This window comes from Colobus angolensis, unplaced genomic scaffold (genome assembly GCF_000951035.1).
Source record: "Colobus angolensis palliatus isolate OR3802 unplaced genomic scaffold, Cang.pa_1.0 Scaffold64, whole genome shotgun sequence".
Classification (NCBI taxonomy): domain Eukaryota; kingdom Metazoa; phylum Chordata; class Mammalia; order Primates; family Cercopithecidae; genus Colobus; species Colobus angolensis.
The window spans coordinates 3,560,049-3,567,167 of record NW_012120043.1 but is presented as its reverse complement, the minus strand read 5'-3'; positions in this window follow the sequence as shown (position 1 = coordinate 3,567,167).

Sequence of the window (7,119 nt, the reverse complement as noted above, 5' to 3'; positions counted from 1 at the left end):
GGTGAAACCCCGTCTCTAATAAAGAATACAAAAATTAGCTGGGCTCAGTGGCAGGCGCCTGTAATCCCAGCCACTCGGGAGGCGGAAGCAGAATAATCACTTGAACCCAGGAGGCGGAGGTTACAGTGAGCCAAGATCGTACCATTGCACTCCAGCCTGGGCAACAAGAACGAAACTCCGTCTCGGAAAAAAAAAACTAATAATAATAACACTAATAATAATGAATCAAGAGCAAGATGGAAAGTGCTCCGACTAATCACGACAGCACAGGAGAAATGCTAAAAGTATTTCCAATTCTATAGGGTGCTTACACATAGAAAATGTCCTTGGTCCTTGAAGTATGTAACTCATCAATAATGCCATCAACAAGAAGGGATGCTGGCTCTCACTGCTAATGACAGGATAGGAGAAATACTGAAGTATCTCCCAGCTCTAAAGTGCCCGTGATCCTTTATGTATGAAACTCATCAATAGTATTAATAATAATAGTAAGTGCTGGCTGTGGTAGCTCACACCTGTAATCCCAGCACTTTGGGAAGCAGAGTTAGGAGGACCACTTGAGCCCAGGAGTTGGAGACCATCCTGGGCAACATAGTGAGACGCCATTGCTACAAAAAATAAGAAAACAGGCCGGGCACGATGACTCACACCTGTAATCCCAGCACTTTGGGAGGCTGAGGTGGGGGGATTACCTGAGGTCAGGAGTTCAAGATCAGCCTAGCCTAATCAACATGGAGAAAACCCTGTCTCTACTAAAAACACAAAATTAGCCGGGCGTGGTGGTGCACGCCTGTAATCCCAGCTACTCAGGAGGCTGAGGCAGGAGAATTGCTTGAACCTGAGAAGTGGAGATTGCAGTGAGCCGAGACTGCGCCACTGCACTCCAGCCTGGGCAACAAGAGTGAAATTCTGTCTGGAAAACAAACAAACAACAACAACAACAACAAAATTAGCTGGGGTGGTTGGTGTGCACCTTTGGTCCCAGCTACTCGGAGGCTGAGGTGGAAGCATTGGTTGAGCCCTGGGAGATTAAGACTGCAGTGAGCCAGGATCACACCACTGTCACTGGTCTGGGTGACAGAGTGAAATCTTGCCTCAAAAAAAAAAAAAAAACTTCCCAAAGATGTCCTAAAATCAAAGCCCAAGTCCTCCTTGAGGCCCACAAGGCTCTGCATGTCCTGTTCTGTCTTGTCCCGACCTTCCCCTGCTCCCTCTCTCCCCCTCCTCACTGCTGCAGCTACACAGGCCTCCTCGCTGTTCCTCTAACTTGTCAGGTGCGGTCCTGCCTCAGGGCCTTTGCACGGGCTATGCCCGCTGCCTCAGATGCCCTCTCCCCAGACGACGTGTGGCTCATTCCTTAATTCCCCATCACTTTCTCCATCTACCTTATCTAAAACCACTCACTCACCATTACCTCCTTTCTCAGCCTTCTTTTTCCCTCCATGGAGTTACACCCGTTTAAAATTTTACTTTCATTTTTTTTTTTTTTCAGGATGGAGTCTCTCTCTGTCACCCAGGCTGAAGTGCAATGGTGTGATCTTGGCTCACTGCAACCTCCACCTACCAGGTTCAAGTGATTCTCCTGCCTCAGCCACCTGAGTAGCTCCCCAGCTAGTGTAACATTTTATTAACGTACTTATTTATTTATTTATGAGACAGAGTCTCGCTCTGTCACCCAGGCTGGAGTGCAGTGGCGTGATCTCGGCTCACTGCAACCTCTGCCTCACGGATTCAAGTAATTCTCCTGTCTCAGTCTCCGGTGTAGCTGGGATTACAGGCGTGCGCCACCACACCTGGCGAATTTTTGTTTTTTGAGTAGAGATGGGGTTTCACCATGTTGGCCAGGCTGGTCTCAAACCCCTGATCTCAAGTGATGTGCCCACCTCAGCTTCCCAAAGTGCTGGGATTACAGGCATGATGAGCCACCGCACTGAGCCTAAAATTTAATTTTTAATCTTTATTTTATTTATTTTTTGAGACAGGCTCTTGCTCTGTTGCCCAGGCTGGAGTGCAATGGTGCAATTTTGGCTCACTGCAGCCTCTGCCTCCTGGCTTCAAGTGATTCTCGTGTCTCAGCCTCCTGAGTACCTGGGATGACAGGCACCCGCCACCATGCCTGGCTAATTTACAATTTTATTTATTTATTTATTTATTTATTTATTTATTTATTTATTTATTTATTTATTTATTTATAAGGCAGGGTATCGCTCTGTCACCCAGGCTGGACTGCAGTGGCATGATCATAGCTCGCTGCAGCCTTGACCTCTTGGGCTCAAGCGATCCTCCTGCCTTAGCCTCCCAAGTAGCTGGGACCACAGATGTGGCACGCCACCAGGCCTGGCTAATTTTTAAATTTTTTGTAGAGATGGAGTCTTGCTATGTTGTCCAGGCTAGACTCAAACTTCTGAGCTCAAGTGATCCTCCTGCCTCAGCCTCTCAAAGTGCTGGGATGACAAGCGTGGGCCACCACGCCCAGCTTTAGAGGACATTTTGTGGTCCTTTCAGCCAATGGAACATGACTCAGCCATGAAAAAAACATAAGGCTCTGATCCAGGCCATAGTGCAGGTGCACCTTGAGGACATCATGCTTGGCGAGAGACGTCAGACACGGAAGACCACATAGTGTGTGACGCCATTTGTGTGAAATGTCCACCCGCGTTAGACGAGGAACTGAGGCCGAGAGAGCTCCAGTGGCTGGTGCAAGACCACACGGTAAGAGAGCTGGGATGTGAACCCGGGAAGCCAGACTCTGGAGCACACACACCTCCCACCATCCCATACCATCTCTCCACGCACCAGGCAGCTGAGCCTCAGTTTCCTTGCCAAGCAGGACTGAAGAGAGAGGAGAGGGGCTGGGCACGGTGGCTCATGCCTGTAATCCCAGCCCTTGGGGAGGCTGAGGCAGGCAGATCATCTGAGGGCAGGAGTTCGAGACCAGCCTGGCCAACATGACAAAACCCTATCTCTACTAAAAATACAAAATTAGCTGGGCGTGGTGGCACGTGCCTGTAATCCCAGCTACTTGGGAGGCTGAGGCAGGAGAATCGCCTGAACCCGGGAAACGGAGGTTGCAGTGAGCCGAGATCACGCCACTACATGCCAGCCTGGACCACCAAGTGAGACGCCATCTCAAAAAAAAGAAAAAGTGGATATGGTGAAGGCCCTGGTCTGGTGTGGATTCATGAGCTAAAATGCAGGCTTAGCAGAGAGTCTGGGAGCTCCTTAGCACTCAGAGAATGGCTATTATTGCTATTACTGGCGGCCTGCTGGCCGCCCCCAGATGAAACAGAACATCAGGACTCAGTGAGGAGTAAAGCTGGGCGAGGGGTCAGGGGTCCTCCCACAACATCCTGCCACTCGGCCCAGCACAGACGCAGGTGCTTAGACTCAGCTGAGACTTGGCCGGGCACAGCGTGGCACTGGGGCTGGTGGAGTCGGCCAGGAGACACAGGCTTCGTCTCCATGGAGACTCAAGCAGGATGCTCAGAGCCCCATGAGCCTCCAGCGTTCTGGGAGAGTCCTTAATAAGAATTTTTAAAAATCACGCCTGGCCGGGCGCAGTGGCTCACGCCTGTAATCCCAGCACTTTGGGAAGCCAAGGGAGGTGGATCACTTGAGATCAGGAGTTCGAGACCAGCCTGGCCAACATGGTGGAACCCTGTCTCTACTAAAAATAAAAAATCTGGCCAGGCGCGGTGGCTCACACCTGTAATCCCAGCACTTTGGGAGGCTGAGGCAGGCAGATCACGAGGGCAAGAGATTGAGACCATCTTGGCCAACACAGTAAAACCCCATCTCTACTGAAAATACAAAAAGTTGGGCATGGTGGTGGGCGCCTGTAGACCCAGCTACTCGGGGGGCTGAGGCAGGAGAATCGCTTGAACTCGGGAGGCGGAGGTTGCAGTGAGCCGAGCTCGTGCCACTGCACTCCAGCCTGGGCAACAGAGCAAGACTCCATCTCAAAAAAAAAAGATCATGGCTGTAATCCCAGCACTTTGGGAGGCTGAGCTGGGAGGACTGCTTGAGCCCAGGAGTTCCAGACTAGCCTGAGCTGTAACATAGCAAGACTCCATCTCCACAAAAAATACAAAAATGAGCCGGGTGTGGTGGCATGCACCTGTGGTTCCAGCTACTTGGGAGGCTGAGGTGGGAGGATCGCTTGAGCCCAGGGAGGTCCAGGCTACAGTAAGCCAAAACTGTACCATTGCACTCCAGCCTGGGCAACAAGAGCAAAACTCTGTCTCAAAAATACAAGAAAATCAAACGAAAAACTCACAAATTCCTAGGAGCTGAAGAGGCACTTTTTTCAGCCTCTTCCTCCTCTTTCTTCCACCCAAAACAAGAGCCTAGTTGAATTCGGGTCTGACTTCTGGGCGCTTAAATCCAGCATTCTGCCTCCTGAATTTCCTCCCTCGCAGGGCTGAGGGGGTGGGTGAGCGCGGAGAACAGCGAGGCCGTGAGCCTGGGTACATGTGGATACCACAGGCCGGCTCCCTGACTTGTTAGTGGATGCAGTCTGGTGAGCACTCATCACTGCAGGATGCCCGTGCCACGGCTGTTACTGAGGAAGTAAAGAGCGTGGGAGTGGCAGGGTGCGGTGGCTCACACCTGTAATCCCAGCACTTTGGGAGGCCCAGGCGGGCAGATCACCTGAGGTCAGGAGTTTGAGATGAGCCTGGCCAACATGGTGAAACCCTGTCTCCACCAAAAATACAAAAACTAGCTGGGCGTGGTGGTGGGTGCCTGTAATCCCAGCTACTCGGGAGGCTGAAGCAGGAGAATCGCTTGAACCTGGGAGGTGGAGGTTGCAGGGTTGCAGTGAGTTGAGATGCAGCCACTGCACTCCAGCCTGGGTGACAGGGCGAGACTCCGTCTAAAAAAAAAAAAAGAAAAGAAAAGGAATCTGCAAGCCTTTTGTTCTTCTTCCTTCTCCTTGGGTTTTTCTTTCTTCTTCGTTTGAATTTTTCTCGTCTTCCCACGACAACCGTGAATCACTTTGGAATCGAGAAAGTCTAAAACTTGAAAACAGGAAGGGAAGCAGAGCTGATTTAGCAGTCCCGGCTGTCAGATGGAGGATTTGGGCATCGAAGCCAACATAGTTTATTCTTCTCTCTTCGGTGCTCAAGGGAATTCAGAGCTTCTCAAAGCCAACTGGGCTCACCGGCTGCCTGGTCTCAAACCCACGCCATGCGGCGTCACGGAGTCTCTGCCTTGCCGGCCAGCACATGAACCCCCTCCCAGGCCCCCAGGCCCACACAGCTCATGTTGACACTTGCCATGTACAAGGCACAGTGTCCTCTGTACACACAGCAGGAACTGTCATCCCCATCTCTCACAGGGGCAAGTCGAGGCACCCGGAATTTCACAGGATGCAGCTCATGTTTTCTACCTTCACAAGTTTTGCCAGAGCTGTGGGCCCCGGGGGCTATTTTTTTTTATTTTTGAGACGGAGTCTCGCTCTGTCACTCAGGCTGGAGCGTGGCAGTGCCATCTCAGCTCACTGCAACCTCCGCCTCCTGGATTCAAGCGATTCTCCCACCTCAGCCTCTTGAGTAGTTGGGACAACAGGCGTGCGTCACCATGCCTGGCTAATTTTTGTATTTTTAGTAGCGATGAGGTTTCACCACATTGGCCAGGCTGGTCTCGAACTCCTGACCTCAGATGATCCACCCACCTCAGCAGCATAAAGTGCTGGGATAATAGGCGTGAGTCACCACTCCTGGCTTATTATTTTTTCTTTTTAAAACAGTGATAAAATACACATAAAATAATACACTTAATCATTTTGTATTTTATTTTATTCCTTTGAGATGAGGTCTCACTTTGTTGCCCAGGCTGGAGTGCAGTGGTACAATCACAGCTCACTGAAATCTCAACTTCCCGAGCTCAAGTGATCCTCCCACCTCAGCGTCCCAAGTAGCTGGGACTACAGGCTCGAGCCACAATGCCGTCTAATTCTTTTATTTTTTGTAGAGATGGGGTCTTGCTATGTTGCCTAGGCTGGTTTTGAACTCCTGAACTCTACCAGTCTGCCTGCCTCAGCCTCCCAAAGTGCTGGAATTACAAGGATAAGACACTGCACCTGGCTTTTGTTTTTTTTGTTTGTTTGTTTTTTGACAGAGTCTCATTCTGTCACCCAGGTTGGAGTGCAGTGGTGTGATCTCAGCTCACTGCAACCTCCACCTCCCGAGTTCAAGCAATTCTCACCTCAGCCTCCCAAGTAGCTGGGATTACAGGTGCCCACCACTGTGCCTGGCTAATTTTTGTGTTCTTAGTAGAGATGGGGTTTCGCCATGTGGACCAAGCTGGTCTCGAGCTCCTGACCTCAGGTGATCCATCCATCTTGGCCTCCCGAAGTGCTAGAATTACAGGCGTGAGCCACCGCGCCCGGCCTGACCTACTTCTAAGCACACAGTTCAGCGGCATTAAGCACATTCACGTGGCTGTGCAACCATCACCTCCACCTTCTCCGTAATGTTTTCATCTTCCCAAACTGAAACTCTTTGAGTCTATGAAATACTCCCCTTCCCCTCCCCAGCCCCTGGCACCCCCCATCCTACTTTCTGTCTCTGTGAATCTGACGACTCCAGGGACCTCCTAGGAGTGGAACCACACAGGGTTTGTCCTTCTGTATCTGGCTTCTCTCGCTGAGCCCGAGGTCTACAAGATGCCTCCACACTGTAGCCTGTGACACGATTCCCTTCCTTTTCATGGCTGAGTACCATTCCACTGTGTGAATGGACCACAGTGTGTTGATCCATTCTTCTGTCCACCGCCCCTTGGGTTGTTCCCACCTTTTGGGTTCTTGTGAGTCGTGCTGCTGTGAACATGGGTGTACAAGTATCTCTTTGTGTCCCTGCTCATGGTGACACTGACTGTTCATTTGCCACGTACCAGGCACGGTGTCTGCCATACAGACAGCAGGAACTATCATCCCCGTTTCTCAGAGGGGCAAGTTGAGGCACCCGGAATTTTGCAGGATGCAGCTCATGCCTTCCATTTTGTTGGGAATGTAGGAAGGCTGGCTCCTACGGCAACTCTATTTTAAAATTTGTTTTCATTTTTGTTTTGAGACAGAGTCTTGCTCTGTCACCCAGGCTGGACTGCAGTGGCATGATC